The sequence below is a fragment of the Cervus canadensis genome, chromosome 10 (genome assembly GCF_019320065.1).
Source record: "Cervus canadensis isolate Bull #8, Minnesota chromosome 10, ASM1932006v1, whole genome shotgun sequence".
Classification (NCBI taxonomy): domain Eukaryota; kingdom Metazoa; phylum Chordata; class Mammalia; order Artiodactyla; family Cervidae; genus Cervus; species Cervus canadensis.
This window is the reverse complement of record NC_057395.1, coordinates 6,593,897-6,611,461: the sequence shown is the minus strand read 5'-3', so window position 1 is coordinate 6,611,461 and position 17,565 is coordinate 6,593,897. Positions and strand designations below refer to the sequence as shown.

The 17,565-nt window shown below is 40.0% G+C and overlaps 2 long non-coding RNA genes across 2 annotated transcripts; both read right to left on the bottom strand.

Moving 5' to 3' along the window:
• Nucleotides 1–1,958: 1,958 nt before the first annotated feature.
• Nucleotides 1,959–4,980, bottom strand: LOC122448783. The gene is made up of 2 exons (XR_006271752.1): nt 4,813–4,980; nt 1,959–2,178 (listed from the first exon to the last, which is right to left on the bottom strand). It is a non-coding gene; the product is annotated as an uncharacterized LOC122448783 (long non-coding RNA).
• Nucleotides 4,981–4,986: 6 nt separating this feature from the next.
• LOC122448782 lies at nt 4,987–7,301 on the bottom strand. Its single transcript, XR_006271751.1, has 3 exons — nt 7,236–7,301; nt 6,887–7,034; nt 4,987–5,012 (listed from the first exon to the last, which is right to left on the bottom strand). It is a non-coding gene; the product is annotated as an uncharacterized LOC122448782 (long non-coding RNA).
• Between the last annotated feature and the right edge of the window lie 10,264 nt (nt 7,302–17,565).

Here is a 17,565-nt window from a genome sequence, read left to right as displayed (position 1 = left end):
CATCGAATTGTGCAGAGAGTTTGGGCTAAAATGGCTAGACATAACAAAGGAAATTTTTTTTAAAAAAATGACAGGTCGAACGTAGCCTTCACTTCTTCATTAACTTTGTTTTTGCAAATCTGTGCTGACTTGTTAGAACTACCAGTACTGTAATAAGGGAATGGTACACAAAGAAAAACAGAGCATAATTATTCAGCTCAGAGATTTCTTAAATACCCCATGCTTCATTCTTCAGATAGAAGTCAGCAAATTCAGCCCCAAACATTTCTACCGGGAAGGCAAACAAACTAAACAAACTAAAAACTCAACAAAAGAATGAAAAAACACCTTTTAATATTTGTTTCTCTTGCCACTTCCTCTATGATGATGACCTCATCTGCCAAGCTTTTCACTGGCTAGAGAGTATTTTAAGTGAATTAAGGAGAGTTAGGAACAATGAGATGTTGGGTAAATTCTTAACGTCAGAAATACTGTCCCACCTCCAAAATCCCTCAGATCTTCAACTGCTGACAAGCTATGGTTTGTTTTGCGCAGCCATCTCAGGAACCTGTGATCTCACTTTTCTCAGAATCCTGCAGGAGGTATTTATATTAGTTACACCTAAGTCGTACACCTTTAAGGTGTACTTTGAGTATACCACTTAAGTTGTACCAAAAAAGTGTGTCACTTTTGTGTTGGTGAAGACTTTCTCTTGTTTAAATATCATCTACTCATGAAGACTATAAACTCCTTGAAGGTGGTAACTTACACTGATTTTATTCTCCCAGCAATCCTCTGCTCACATTGATTAGTCCTCAATGGACGTCTGATGCTTGAGTGATGGAACACTTAGACCGGCTTTTTCATGTGGGCTTACACTCGGGATGGATTTCTCTTTTCCAGGGGCTGCTGGTTGCCACTTTCTGGACTTTCCTGCTCTCCACAAAAAGAGGACGAGATGCTGGGTCTGATTCAAAACTCCCCTGCCCTGGAGGTGTGAGATACGGGGTCTGACTCAGCCTTCTCTTGTCCTAGTGATGTGATGTCTCCATACTCAGCACTGTTTATAGTTGGAGCCATTCCTAGTTTGTTTCACTTGGGAGTCCAGGAGAAATTACACTTTTGCCTATAAATTCTCACTGGGTTTTACGACATCACCTGGCTCACACTGGTAGCCTGGTTAGGGTGGGGATTTGTAGGCGTGAGCTGATGAAGACTAAGCTCCTTGGCCTCTGTCTCTTCCCACTCTCCTGCAGCCTAATCCGGGGTAAATGAGACAGAGGCAGATGTAGCTGGAGGGTTAAACCTTATTTTCACAATGAGGCCCTCTGGAGGTCTCCAAGTGTTCTCTCCATCTAGAGGGAAAGAAAAAAAGTGGAGAGGCAGCTACATCTCCTTTTTATCTCCCTTTGGAAACAGAATTAAGATGCTGCCATTGACTTCAACCTATGAACATCATCCGGACAATTTTCCAGACTCTAGCTTTTCATTTTAAAGCCAGACTATGAGTGTGAATGTGAAATCAAACACAGAGGTAACAAATAAGCAAACAGACAGGGTTGACTTTATCACTGAGCATTCAGGTCACCTGCTAACCATTCCAGGTATCTGATTCCAAAGCAAACATATCATCTAGCTATTAGGATCCTCTAGAGGCATTTAAGCTGAGTGAAAGGGCAAGCAAAGATCTGTGGCATGATTGCCACTGAAGTCAAAGTCACTAAAATTTCTGGAGGTGGAAATTACATTTTGTTACTTTCATGTTCAATTATTCATCATGGTTTTTCCCTTGTGCAGTTTTACAAAAATGACAATTATTTAATTGGATATACAGATAAAACTAACAATTACAGTCATTACTCTTCTCTCTGTGATGGCTTCTGGGTCTTTCTGGATTATTCACCAGCCTCACTGATCCTACAACCTTGTCCAACACCTGTGGGCATGTGCAAGTCAGCCAACTGTGCCTCAATTTCTTTGTAATAAGGTGATATGAAGCCACTGATTTATTAAATATTATTATCTTCTTGGTACAGAGTTTTACCATGGTTAGAGGTAGTAGCAATTTATTAAGAATATTCTGGGGAAAATATCTAAAATAGTAATTGCATGATGCAACAAAAGCTTGCTCATCTTCACTCCGCTGCTTCAACTGTAGACATGCTTGGTGGAGACATGGGATGGGAAAGGACCTGTGACCTATAAGAAATATTACATTGGAACTTATATTACACAGAGTTTGAACAAACTGGCCCAACTGAACTAATGCTTCCCCTCCTCACCCCCCCCCCACCCCCCACACCACTTGCTTGTTTTTTAAACTAGTACCCAGGCAGCCTGGATGACTTCATATTCTCAATAAAAGATCAGCTATTAATCATTGAGGTATATGGGGAAGTTGGGAGCAGTTTTATTAATCAAAAGGTGAAACTAAAATAATTTTCAGGTTGCTCTACTTACTGACATTTCTTGACTTCAAAATGAATATTATTTTCAATACAGAAGTAAAAAGAGAAAGCATTATGTTTTTCTGACTGCATGAATCTGTCTTACTCAAAGCGAGTTACCAGCTTTTATCTTTAGAAGTTATGTTCTTGAATGTCTCCACAGATGCCTACATGAATGTCTGCATGAAGACACACTTTACTTTGGTTCACATCTTTATGATGTGTTAAATTCACTGCAGTGGAGTAGACTCTGATAAAATGCTGAGGAGCTCCTGGATAATTAGCTATCTCCGGGTGATTGAATAACTTTTCTCTTTCATTTCACATTATTGAACAATTTTTTGACTGCTATGTTTCACAGTTTTGACCTTGTCTACTTCCCTAATGCTTTGGAGACTGTTAATAAAATTTTTTTAGGTATGTGTGTTTGTGCCTGTTCAAATCGGACACCAGCTACTGGTTATCTAAACTTACACACCAGAGCTCAGAAAGTTTCTAAGGAAAGAGATCACCATGTTTTGGGGGCTTTATGGTACAGATTGCTCTCTCTATTCTTCTTGGGCATTTAGTTTGTCAATATGTAATCTAGGCAGGTTAAGCTGGGTTTCCCAAACTTGTCTGACATAAGCATCACTTGGGAAACTTTAAAAAATGCCCATATTTAGGAGTTTTCTTTAGAGAGTTTGATTCCATTGGTCCAGGGTTGTGCTCAGGGACATGTGTTTTTGATGAGTTGTCCTAGGAGGTTCTTAGGCTTAAGCAGGTTTGAAAACAGTGCTACTGAATAAAGACCAGGGTTCCTACATTTTCAGAAATGAGAGAGTCATGCAGAATTTAGATGATTAATTGAGTTAACTTAAAATAATGTTAAATAAAAAATTAAACATTCTACACGTGCATTTTAAAATTGGAAAAAAATTATCTCCTCATGGTCAATGCAAAACCATACATTTTTAAAGTGAAAGTCAGTCATGTCTGACTCTTTGAGACCCCATGGACTATAGTACATGGAAATTTCTAGGCCAGAATACTGGTGTGGGTAACCTGTCTCTTCCCCAGGGGATCTTCCCATCCCAGGGATTGAACCCAGGTCTCCCACATTGCAGGAGGATTCTTTACCAGCTAGGCCACAGAGGAAGCCTAAGAATACTGGAGTGGGTAGCCTATCCCTTCTCCAGAGGATCTTCCTGACCCAGGAATCAAACTGCTGTCTCCTGCATTGCAGGTGGATTCTCTACCAACTGAGCTATCCAGACGCCCACTTCTAAGAAGGATAATTGACAGCATCAGAAACTCTACAACTAAGCAAATTTGATTCTCCCTACAGCTTCCTAGCAGTGGTAAAGATTCTGCCTACCGATATGTGAGATACAAGAGACACGGGTTCGATCCCTGGGTTGGGAAGATCTCCTGGAGGAGAAAATAGTAGGGCATGGCAACCCACTCCAGTATTCTTGCCTGGAGAATCCCATGGATGGAGAAGTCTGGCAGACTATATAGTTCAGGCAGTCACAAAGAGTCAGACATGACTGAGCAACTCATCACACACAGCGCAGTTACTGTAGATGAAATAGTACCAGATTGGAGGTTAAAATGACCAATTTCACTCAGTCTTTTGCCTCCTGGTCCAGAAGATAGCTCAGTTGGTAAAGAATCTGCCTGCAATGCAGGAGATCCTGGTTTGACTCCTGGGTCGGGAAGATCCGCTGGAGAAGGGATAGGCTACCCCTTCCAGTACTCTTGGGCTTCCTTTGTGGCTCAGCTGGTAAAGAATCCTGCAATGTGGGAGACCTGGGTTCGATCCCTGGGTTGGGAAGATCCCCTGGAGAAGGGAAAGGCTTCCCACTCCAGTATTCTGGCCTAGAGAATTCCATGGACTGTATAGTCCATGGAGTTGCAAAGAGTCAGACAGGACTGAGCGACTTTCACTTCACCAGACACATGGGCAGAAACAGACTCAGTGGTCACTTTAAGTTTCATTTGGTAGCACTGATGCTTCTTTTATCAGCGAGACCATGGACGCTGTCTGGGAAGTGTGTTTGCAGAGTGTTTAATCCCTCATGAAAATCTAGAATTACTATAGCACAGGGTAGACGTGGCTCCGCCTCGTTGGGTGACTTCATGAATATTGAACGGCTGTTTGTCCCTCCTTAGCGCTCTATTGTGAAATCATGGCCAAGCTTGTTTTTCTTGCCTGAGTTCACCACAGCCAAGCCCAGGTGGAGAGAAGACTAAAGCAACTTCTTTAAAACACCCAGAAAAAAGGTGACTGGCTGTTTTCGTCTCAATTTTCACAATTTTATGAGTCTTTAATAGGCATTTTCTCAGAGCTTGGCAGTTTCTACATGTTTTAAAATCATTTTTACTAGCGACTTCCAAAACACACCCGTGTGAGAAGTCTGTGCTCGTAGCCATGTTTTTACAGGAGGTCTGTAACCCAGAGCACAAAGCGGAGAGACAGGGTTTCACTTTCCTCCTGGCTTTAAACCACAGGGAGAAAATGGGAGGCCTTGCCTGTTTCTTCATGTTTGGGGTTATATAAGTTGTCGAAGAGTTGTTGCCTCAGAAATACGGTGGGGGGTCAGCCTGGGAAAATAAATTCTCCAAGTTATAAGAATGATTGTGTGGCTTCAAAAAAACAAAATGAAACAACAACAAACTTTAAAAAACTTTTAGAAATGACTATGGAATGATAGTTGCTGAGAATAAATTCAGCACTGGGATTTTTCTATGCGGGCACATGACAAATTACAATAATGATATAATGATTTGTGTACCTCTTTTCTTTACATGGAAGGTATTTCATTTACTGAAATACTGTAAGCTCATGATTACGATCTAAGACTTTTCATTAGTAACTTTCTGATTCTTCAACCGACTTCTAGAAGCAGTTCCTTACCTTTGGCCTGCCAAAACACTCACAAAAATTAATTATCGCAATTTCAAATGAGTTTCGAATATGTCATTATTTAACCCTTCTCTAACTGAATAATGCCCTCTAATCACTTAATCACATCATTTATTGGGCATTTGAAAACTTGAGTTTAAAGCCCTAATAACTCCGTTTACTCCTTACTCATTTTTACAGCACTTCAGATACATAACCATGAGGAAATGAAGCTATTAACACCAAATTAATAAAGAATAGACTCGTATAAAGTAGCTTCTCTACTAAAATTTATAAGCTTATAAAATCATAGACTTTCTCCCTGCTCCAATCAATATTAAATTAATTGATACCAGTTCTTTGCTCATTAAACAGTGTTTTCAAGAAGAAGCCATATTTTGACAAGGAGAGGGGAAGACTCAAGTTACATAAAGATTTGCTAAATTATTTTTATTATCCTGCATATGTGTTTTTACTTTATTTTTTTGTGTGTGATTTTTTAAAAATAAAATTGTAGTGTTATTTTGTGACATTTAGTGTTTTTATTCCTGTCTTAGTTGGACTGAATTTAAAGTTTTTCCTTCTGCGTCACCTTTTATGTATAAGGTTATAAAACACAGATGGGAGCCAATGGGAGCCCAAGTCAGTGAAAAATCTCTAATATGTGGAATGAATAAAAATGGAAAATATTTATTTATGCTTAATAACTTGTTAATTGAGGGAACTCATTTTCTTTATCAAAGCAAGAATAAAAATTCATATTTAGAAAAATGTACTTTTTCTGAGTGCAAGGATGAAAAGCAAGAAAACATCTATTTTTTGAGAAATATAAAATTGCATGCAGGCATCTGTATTTTTATATAAAGGTAAACTAAATGACAAAATCAGGTAACAAGTTTTTGAATTTTTCAATGCAACCACACATAATGTCAGGCATATTAGTATATGCTTATTTACTCTACGATGATAACATTTTTACTTTACACATTATAAAAATCTTTTATATTTGTCTCAAATTATGTATTTCAAATGATGCAATAAAAAAGTCTACATTTTAATAATTATTCACTTTTGAACACTTTTGGGGGTAAGAGCATGAGATAAGATCATTAGGTCCAAAGAAACATGAATAAACTAAAATTTCTTAAGTGGAGTTTGGTGAGGCTTTCCAAAATTAATTAGGGATGGAGTCCTTCTATGATGAGTTTTAGATCCAGGATGATGCACTGAAATGAATTGCTCTTTGTTGTCTACCTCTCTTTAAATTAGTTCTGATCATCACCATCATTACTGCAAAAGAGAGATTCTTAAGACAACGTCTTCTTACAGAACTTTCCGTGTACTTCAGGGGATGCGCCTGAGGGCCGGTGACCTATCTAGCGCTAAGACCTCTTCAGGTCAGAGTGCCCTGGGTTCTGACAGGTTTTTGACACATGACTCTTGGTTTAGGTCTGACTATTTTTCAATTTCTTCTCCGGCATAACTCTGGAACTTTCAACAGTAAACATTCAAATAAGGACACTTTTTCTTTCTGTCCAGCTGAGTAAGAGAAAGGAATGCTGAAGCAAACTACCTTGTACGAAATGCGTGATTTCAACTGCAGCTGGGCCTGGCTCTCATAGGAAATGTCTAAGCTCTTCATTGCATAGTGAGGTGAAGGATTTTAGCTCTAAAGTAGAGATTTCTCCCAGTTATCATGGGATCTGATAGTTTAATGTGTCCTATGAGAAAGACAATGATAAAGAAACAATTAGGCATCGTTGTAACCAACTTTACTACACTTGCCCATAGAAACCCTACTTATGTTTTTCAGTATCTTGGAAACTCAGGTCCAGTCTGTGAGAGTCAATTTCTCAGGCAGGTCTTTTGAGTGAATGGTCATTTCCCAAGGCAAAAAGGTCGGGCTTGGAGAGGTAATTAACCTGTAGTCATAAGCCTGATGGCATGAATCCGAAACGTGAAGCACATCACAGTCAGGGACAGCAGTGATTCAAGGCATCGGCATCCACGCATCGGCCTGGACAGAAACACACTGAACCCTTCCGAAAATTCACTCTCAAGGCATGCACATGCAAACAAAGAGAAACCCAAGACTCACAATTCATTTGAATTCACAAGCGAACATTTTCAGGATGAATGTTGCTTTCACGTCGTCTTACTGATGCAGAGGGAAGCCAAACCTGTTTTTAATTGCAAAGCCAAATGGTTTATGCGTGGGCTCTGCCATGCTTGTGGGAACATGTTGCTTTTATAGCCCCCTCCCCCTCTGTGAGCACGAGACCAGGCTTGCCGGCCCTGTGTTTGAGCATGGTCTCATTGAAAAGGAGAAGCCTTGCAGGTATTTTGCAAGGGGTGGTGGTGGGGGTCGTCAATCTGTCAGAGATGTCACTGTAAGTGGATGTACCTGCCTATCTGTTACCACTTGCTAATTATGGATTTGGGTGATAATTGCCATAAATCTTGCCACAAAATGTGCCATAAAACGCATTTTCTGGGGGCAGAGGGTGATGTGTGGAGAGGGATGAAGTGCTTGGGATCAAGAGATCACAAAGCCTGGGCTGGTTCCCTGTTTCATATGCCGATGAATACACATATTGTTGCAAGTGTCATGTTGCTTCAGGCAACATAGCTGGCATTCCATTATAGGAATGGTGAGTGTACACAGAACAGACTCTGCCGAGAAGTTCTCTTCATGTGCCCAAAAGGGCCCTCAGGAGTACCCTGTCCTCAGAATTTTCCTGGAGAGGACTAAGCAACCAAATAAATGACTAATAAAATAAGGAGCTTCTTTGTGCTTGTTAGGAGCAGAGCAATCATGGAGAAGTGGCATCCTGGAAAACATTTTTGAGATGGGTCTTAAATATTTGTTGTCCCAGAGATGACTTACAGATAAGGAAAACAAAAGCCCTAAAAGAAGGCCCATGATTGAAGTCGATGCTCTTCTGTGAAGAGGCTGCAATAAAACAAGGTGGAACCTAAAATTAGCATCTGCTTCTGTGTCCAGTTCTGGAAGTTACTGCCACCACCAGTTACTGACTCATTACTGGTCCCTGTCGCCTTATCTGTTTCCAATCTCTGTATGTCAGCTCTTAGGAACGTGTGTGCATGCACACACACACACACACACACACACACACATACAGCTTGAAATATTAATCTCACAGTTTGCAGTGTGAATCCAAATGTTGTGTGTAAGAAGCCCATTCTCCCCTTGCTGAAATAAATTGGTACCTTGGGCTGATATTCTATGAAAGGTTGAGTTTTCTTAAGGGCAGGACATGGACTTAATATCCTTCTGTCCTCATAGCAGGTGCTGAATAAATATTGAGGAATAAATAATCCCTCCCCAAAATGCCTTCCTCTGAGAAGTAGAATTTCAAGAGACCAGGAACATCTGGCCACCAGAGGCTCAGGTATGTTCCTTGACAGTGATGCTTACGGCTCCTTAGTGTAATTAAGCAAGCAGCTCTTGGCCTGAGAGAAGACCAGAAACATAGAATAAAAAATGCAATAAATAAATAAATGAATCGGGGAAGGACTAGGGAAGGGATAGTTAGGGAGTTTGGGATGGACATGTATGCACAGCTGTATTTAAAATGGATAACCAACAAGAACTTACTATATAGCATAGGGAATTCTGCTCAATGTTATGTGGCAGCCTGAATGGGAGGAGAGTTTGGGGGAGAATGGATACACGCAGATGTATGGCCAAATCCCTTTGCCGTCCACCTGAAACTATCACAATATTATGAACCAACTATCTGTTTCTTAGGTAGGATCAGATTGCCCTGCATTTAGAGCAACAGGATAAGGAAAAGACTATTAAATAGTGCTCTCCTCTGCAATCAGGGATGAGGGGAGGATGGATTTTACCATATATGTGCAGGAGATGCATGCAGGTGGGTGAGGAGGTGGGTATTGGGAGAACAAGGTGTAATTAACGATGTTGGTGATCAGGTGCCATCCACAAGACACCGTGTTCAGGGTCTGGACGGGACAGGATGAATGACAGATGATCATCATCCAAGAGCTACTCAACGGTCCAGTGAGGAAGGGAAAATGCAGGCACAGAGTCAGCATGGAGTAAGAAATGATGTAGTGAAGCCCACTTTGGACTCTGGGAACACAAGGAAGGTAATCTAACCTAGCCAATGGGACAGAGGCTTAGGAAATGAAGGAACAGGTGTGATGGGTCCAGTTGCTTTAAAGCAGTAGGAGGATAATCAGTCTCATTTTCCCAAACATCCCAAGAGTTCCCAAATCTCAGTGTGACTCAAGACACGTGGGGATGAACCCCAATAAAGAAGGGGTGCCTCAGAAACCCTCTTGCTCTCAGGCACATGGACACTGTCAACTAGGGCCAGCTACTGAGCAGAACCAGTGCAAAATAAAAATGAAGGGCCTCCTGTTCAAAAAACAGGAGAAAAGTGCCATGAATGACACTAACATATAAAGCCATTTTCTTTCTTCTACAGATTGACTCTCTCAACTGGTTTTCTTGTTGTTTGCTACTTAATGTCACTCCAGGTAAAGAATACGTAAAACTTAAACAATTAGTATGGATTTTGCCATTCATCTTTATACTGCGTTTTCAATGCAAATATAAGAGAATTTTATAATTTTTTTAATTTTATTTTTTAATTTTGCTAACAAAGGCCCATATAGTCAAACCTATGGTTTTTCCAGTAGTCATGTATGGCATTGAGGGTTGGACCATAAAGAAGGCTGAGCGCTGAAGAATTGATGCTTTCAAACTGGTGCTGGAGAAGACTCTTGAGAGTCTCTTGAACGTCAAGGAGATCAAACCAGTCAATCCTCAAGGAAATCAATCCTTGAATTCATTGTAAGGACTGATGCTAAAGCTGAAGCTCCAGTATTTTGGCCACCTGATGTGAAGAACTGACTCACTGGAAAAGACCCTGATGCTGGGGAAGATTGAAGGCAAAAGGAGAAAGAGGTGGCAGAGGATGAGATGGTTAGATAGCATCACCAACTCAGTGGACATGAGTTTGAGCAAAATCGGGGAGATAGTGAGGGACAGGGGAGTCTGGTGTGCTGCAGTCCATGCGGTCGCAGAGGGTCAGGTATGACTTAGTGACTGAACAACAACAAATAGGAATGAATTTGACTAGTATGCACAAAATTATATAATGAGTATTTCATTGCTCTTATAAGCATATATAGTTTATTCCTAACAGAAGAGTAGAAGTGCTGCACAAAACTAGCTGAACTGTTTCTATTTTACTTCTTGATTCATGCACATTCAAGCAACTTGCTTACCTTGTACTCTGAGTATCTCTGAATTCCATACATCATGGGTCACAAAATTGATACATGGATGAGGTAACAAATGTTGGAGGATACTCATTGTGTGTGTCTCCTCTGCTCACACATATTCTCCATCATCTCACTGGATGCCACTTACAAAACCCCCTTTCCAAGGAACAATTATTTTTTTATTTTTTTTTCTCTGTTCATTTTTTTTTTTTTTATTAGTTGGAGGCTAATTACTTCACAACATTTCAGTGGGTTTTGCCATACATTGATATGAATCAGCCATAGAGTTACACGTATTCCCCATCCCGATCCCCCCTCCCACCTCCCTCTCCACCTGATTCCTCTGGGTCTTTCCAGTGCACCAGGCCCGAGCACTTGTCTCATGCATCCCACCTGGGCTGGTGATCTGTTTCACCATAGATAATATACATGGTGTTCTTTCGAAACATCCCACCCTCACCTTCTCCCACAGAGTTCAAAAGTCTGTTCTGTACTTCTGTGTCTCTTTTTCTGTTTTGCATGTAGGGTTATCGTTACCATCTTTCTAAATCCAAGGAACAATTATTAATATGAAGTTTTTGAGAGGGTGACAGCAGAGCCTGTAATCAAGCAGAGGGTCCTTCTGAGCGTGAGGTCTGCGGTGATGGTACAGGTTTGCAAGTCCACAATCCTAGCCTTGCTGTCATACAATTCCATCTTGGACAACAAAATGAGGCCAAAAGATCAGATAGGAATTCTCTGCTCTTTGACTCTTTAGGCTGAGAGATCAACCATCCTTTATCTTGCAAAAATCCAAACCAAGAATACAAACTGACAATTCAAAAAGAAGGATAATCATTGACCAACACTTATTAAGATGGACTTGGACAGGAGACCAGCTGGGTGTGCACACAGAGGTTTGATCCTCCTGTCCATCCTCTTGGTTTTCTGCACTGATGGCTTGTATTTCCTCGCTGATAACAACAGGGTAAGAATGAAGTCTCCTGTCTTTCTTTTCTGAGAACTTAGAGGATAAGATGAGGACTCTGGGGAATGGTGGAGAGGGAGCATCTAGGAATATGCCCCACTGCTTTCTTTTTCTCAAAATCAACATGCTTGCATAAGTTGATCTTCCCGGGCCAGATTTCCAACCACAGGTACTGTCCCAGGCAACTTTTGGTTCAGTTTCCTCCTGGTCAATCATTCTCTTTAATTTCACTTCCTAGGATACTATATGCATTTTCCTGAACTCTCTGGTGCTCAAATCTCAGTTGAATTATCCTTGGAAACCTCACATGTTTATACATGTTGCTTATTCTCCTCTAATGAATTAGAGTTTAGCCAATAATTCCAGATCACTAACTTGGTTTACACAACTCCTCAGGCCCTGTCTGAGCTCTCAACCACCTCAAAGACTCGCTTGCTCAGACTTTACCAGCCATGGGTTTTCATCTCATCTAGCTGAGTGACAGGGAGACGCTTCTTGTCCACACCTTCAGATTTATATTAAGAGTATGTGAAGATCAAATTTATTATAAATGCATATTTAAAACTTACAAGCAGCTTCATGAGAGTGCTAGTTACAACCTTTATATTCAATATATATCAATGGTTATGAAAAATGCTATGTTATAGTAGAATTCTCTCTTAGGAAGCAAAGGTCTGGGTTTACATACAGTTTAACCAACATTCAGTTAGGTGACCTTTGTGTTGGTGATGAATCCTAGTCTCCTCACCAGTGAAACGGGAAGAATAATATTACTTCTAATACCTTTATAGAGAGAGTGTGACAGCTCATTAGTCTTAAATATTATATGTGGAGGAAATGTTGCAACTGACCAACAAGTAAGCCTATCACAGTACTATTATGATCAACTACTGTAACCTCTATATCGTTAATGCAGTTGTTGTTTAGTCGTGTCTGACCCTTATGACCCCATGGATTGTAGCCCACCAGGCTCCTCTGTCCATGGGATTTCCCAAACAAGAATACTGGAGCAGGTTACTGTTTCCTACTCCAAGCGATCTTCCCAACCCAGGAATCGAACCCAAGTCTCCTGCATTGGCAGGCAGTGTTTTTACAGCTCAGCCACAAGGGAAGCCTGCAATCTCTGTATACAAAGCATATTGAAGATCTGATTGAATTTACACCCACCAACCCCTTTTTTTCCTGCCATTCTACTATCAGAGATACTGATCAGATATCTAGCTTTAAAAATATTTCCAGAGTGTACTTTCTCAATAAAACCTCAATTCTCTCTTTCGTGTCTTATATGTTCTATCAGTACCTGAAATATTTACTTCTGGAGTCTTGCTCAATTGTTTCAAGGAAGAAAGAGGCCTATAAATGGATTCCGAAGTTATCTTAAACAAAATCTAACTTGTTCTTCTTTACATAATACAAATTCCATTTAGTTGTTAGTTCGTTCCAGAAGGGACGTTTAATCTAATTGGCCATTTTAGAGTTAAGATTCTTTACCCAGAGAGGAGAGCAGACCTCTCCTTATCTCTAGGACATGAGTTTGCATAAAAATAGTGGTGCAGCTGTTGGGAGGACTTTTGAGCTCCCATAGCATCTCATTCAGACAGAAAGACCACCAGAAGACAGGAAGTGGGGCTACTCAGGAAATCAGCTCATGTTCAAGATTTTGGAAACTTCAGTCTCAGAGAAACTTGTAGCAAGGCAAGGAAGATCTTAACTGTCTTCCCTCTTAGGTTTTTAAAGGTTTTTTAAAGCTATTCTTGTGAGGGATATTGGAAGCAAGTGGATACTTACATCAACTCTGAGAATGTGTCAAATCCTTTTAATTTTATTTTTTTAAGCAAAGTAATTTTTTTTAAAAGAGGAGGTGATAGGGAAGAATAAAGAGCAAGACTCACCAAATTCAATAAATAGCACAGGGAACAATACTCAATAAAAAGAAGATAATTTCAATTTATATGCACTGAACAGGAATTTGGGGACAAGGTGTGAAGGTCATCTGTCCTCTAAACTTATGGCTGAATAACATTCCATTGTGTATATATATATATATATATACACACACATATATGTATATATATCTAATCACAGTTTCTTTATCCTGTCAACCATGGACACTTAGACTGTATCCTTATCTTGGCTGTTGTAAATAGTGCTGCTGTGAACACAGAAGAAGTGCAGATATCTTTTCAAGTTAGCGTTTTTGTATACTTTGGATATATCACCAGAAGTGGAATTGCTGGATCATAGGGTAGTTCTATTGTTAATTTTTTTGAGGAACCGCTATACTGTGTCTCAAAATGACTGCATGAACTCACATCCCCACCAACAAAATGTATGAGGGTTCCCCTTTCTCCATGTCCACACCAATATTTGTTATTGCTTGTTTTTTTTGATGTTCAGTTTAGTTACTTAGTCCAGTCATGTCCGACTCTTTGTGATCCCATGGACAGCAGCATGCCAGGCTTCCCTGTCCATCACCAACTCCTGGACCTTGCTCAAACTCATGTCCATCGAGTCCATGATGCCATCCAACCATCTCATCCTCTGTGGTCCCCTTCTCCTGCTTCAACTTTTCCAACATCAGGGTCTTTTCCAATGAGTCAGTTCTTCGCATCAGGTGGCCAAAGTACTGGAACTTTAGCTTCAGCATCAGTCCTTCCAATGAATATTCAGGACTGATTTCCTTTAGGATGGACTGGTTGGATCTCCTTGCTGTCCAAGGGACTCTCAAGAGTCTTCTCCAACACCACAGTTCAAAAGCATCAATTCTTCAGTGTTCAACTTTCTTTATAGTCCAACTCTCACATCCATACATGACTACTGAAAGACCTTTGTTGGCAAAGTAATGTCTCTGCTTTTTAATATGCTGTCTGGGTTGATCATAGCTTTTCTTCCAAGGAGCAAGCATCTTTAAATTTCATGGCTGCAGTCACCATCTGCAGTGATTTTGGAGCCCATGATGATGGTGGCTGGCTAATTCTTATCTGAATCCACACATTCCATTCCTAACTATTCTATTTTCTGTTCATCCTTTTCAATTTTACCCCTCTATCAAGTCTGTTCTCTCAGCCATCACTTTACAGGACCCACTCCCAAACCTATTGAAATTGCTCTTAAAAACAAAAATCACCTTATCTCTAAATGCTGTTCCCAAACTTATTACCATGAGTTTCCACTCCCTGTATCTCATTTACCTGTACCTTCCAGATATCAAGTAAGGGACGAAAACATGGATGAGAACAGTTGGTCAGATAGCATGAGACAGAACAAGGAGACGGATGGTTGGGATGAAATGATCATTTCAACAGCTGAGGAATCTGAGAAAATGAATAGAAAATGGAACCAGCAGTCCATGGAGACACAGAACAAACAGATTATAGAAGCAGACATCAGGGTACCAATTAGCAGAGATTTCACCTGGGAAAGCGACTTAGGCAGAAGTGGTGATGGTGGTCAGGTTATAATCCCTGTGGTTACTATGCTACATTTGGAACTATAACTCATATGCAAAGAAATCAGTTTAGTTTGGAGACAGGTCACTCACAAAGTATTTGTTTGCTGATCCATGTATTTAATGCCAAGTAATTCTATGCAGAAACATTCTTTTCCCTCCAAGTATATTTGCAGCAGTTCCTGCGTAAACATATTCTTTATTACATACACGCCTAAATTTATAATTTTGCCTTTCATTTTACTATAAGAATTTCAAATGGTCCCAAGCCCATGACAAGGCGGGTTGCCAATACTGTTTGCTCTCCTGGGTTAATGTTAAGCCACTGGTGAATGCTTTCTAGATGCCTCTGTCCAGTCAGCTGTGCACCCCCTGAATAGCTGTGTGGCTGAGATTAGATCTCCCCAGTCTGTTGATGAGAATGTCAGGTAGGACAGAATCAAAGGCTTACAGAAGTCTAGAGAGATTACATCTATTGCATCCTTTTTATCTACAAGGCCTGTCACTCTATCATAGAAGGAAATTAAATTGGTTTGGCATGATTTGTTCCTCTAAAAGCCATGGTGGTTGCTACCCAGTCCGTTACGTTCTCCTAGGTGATTGCAAATTGATCATTTTGATGATTTATCTTAGTAACTTCTTTGGCACTGTGTTTTAGGCTAACCGGTATTTCTTTTTCCTTCTTTTAAAGATGGACATTGCATTTACCTTTTTCTCTTCTTTAAGTCTTTCCCTTGATATGTATACATTAAAAAAAAAATCATGTCTGGTTGAGGTCTGACTACATATTCTAAATAATGGGTTCATACATTGTTACACTCTGTCATTTGTGTTATTTTTACCAATTGACTGTTAATTCAGTGCATATTAATTTATTCCATCTATCACTCTATTGAGTCACTTACTCAATGACTGTTGAGAATTTAGGACCTGAGAAAGCAATAAATATGTCGACAATGAATTCATAAGCCTCTATGAGAAATTTACAGTCAAGTGCAGGAGACATATGGATAAAGAGATGATTATAATGCAGTGCTCGAAGCACTGTAATAAGGGTGAGTAAGACGGAACACCTACAATAGGCATTTGCTCCAATAAATCAGGGAGTCCTCCCAGAGGAGGTGACATCTAAACTGAGTTCTCATGTCTGAGCAGGAATTCGTAGGTGTTAGGGCAAGTGATGGGAAGAGAAAGTGTAGGACAGAGAGAAAGAGATTCTAGACAGAGGGCATCGAAGTTACAAAGATAAAGATATGAAGGACTTCCCTGGTGGTCCAGTGTTAAGACTTCACCTTCCAATGCAGGAGGCACAGGTTCAGTCCTTGGTTGGGGAGCTAGTATCCAATATGCCTCAAGGTCAAAAAACCAAAAGATAAAACAGAAGCAGTATTGTAACAAATTCAGTAAAGACTTTAAAAATTGTCCACATCAAAATATCTTTAAAAAAAATGACAAAAGTCAATTAAAAAAAAAAAAACAGATAAGGCTGTGAGGATGTAGTGAGTTTGTGGAATCATGGTTGACAGTTCAGGGGGATGGGAATATAGACTTTCTGCTTTTAGGCCCTGGGGAGGCAGGTTGATGATGGAGCTGAGGAGTGTGGTGCTGACAGACCTAAAGATCTTGAAAGACAACAAAGTCAGCGTGGGATTCTTCCTGAGTACAGAGGAGGGTATTCAAGCCTCGTTCAGCTAATTTTTAAATGAGTGCCTATTGTTTTAATAATATGATGGCCTTAAGTACCAGAAGGAGATAGAAAAAAAAAATTAGGGTATAATCTCACTTCTAAAGTACATTGCAAACTACTCACAGAGTGAAGACTTTTAGACACAAAACAATTAAAATACAATATAAGTCACTTAGGGAAGGGCTCAATGGGTGTCTCAGAGAAGAGTTATAGGGACTTCTGAATGAGCAGTCTTGAGTTAGGATTGACCTATTTTATTTAAATTAAGATAAAGTAAGAAGTATCTCTGACTTCAATTATTTGGAAAGTTTCCAAACAGCACATGTTCAAAATATAAATGATTCCTGTGTTCCTAGATTGTTCACTCCCAGCTGCAGGTTTGGTTTCCCAGTATTCTTTGTCCCCACTGCCATAGCAACAACTAAAAAAAACAAAAAAGACAAAGGAAAATGCAAAAAGGGTTACTTTTTCTTTTGATAATGAAAAATAGTTCAAACCAACCCCTGTGCTAGCCTGGAAAAAGTTTTAAAAGTCTGCTTGAAAGCAGTGGAGAGAGGAATAAGAGATGAATGACTGATTTAGGATTTGAGAGAAGATGAAAATTTAGGGTAAGAATCTCAGTATCAGTTTTTTGTTTTTTTTTAACCCTACTGTTTTTCCTTCTTTCTCTCCCAGATATCAAGAGAGCAAGTAGCACTTCTGACAGTGTTGTGAGGCTAAGAAACATGTATTGATGAGCAGGACTTACTCAAGCTACAGACACCTGTGAACAACTCTTACTCTAGTGAAGACCCTGAGGGTTGCATCCTGGAAATGTGGATGAATCCAAAGTAGCTTCGACACTCAGAGGAGCTCAGCTTTGTACCAGCTCAG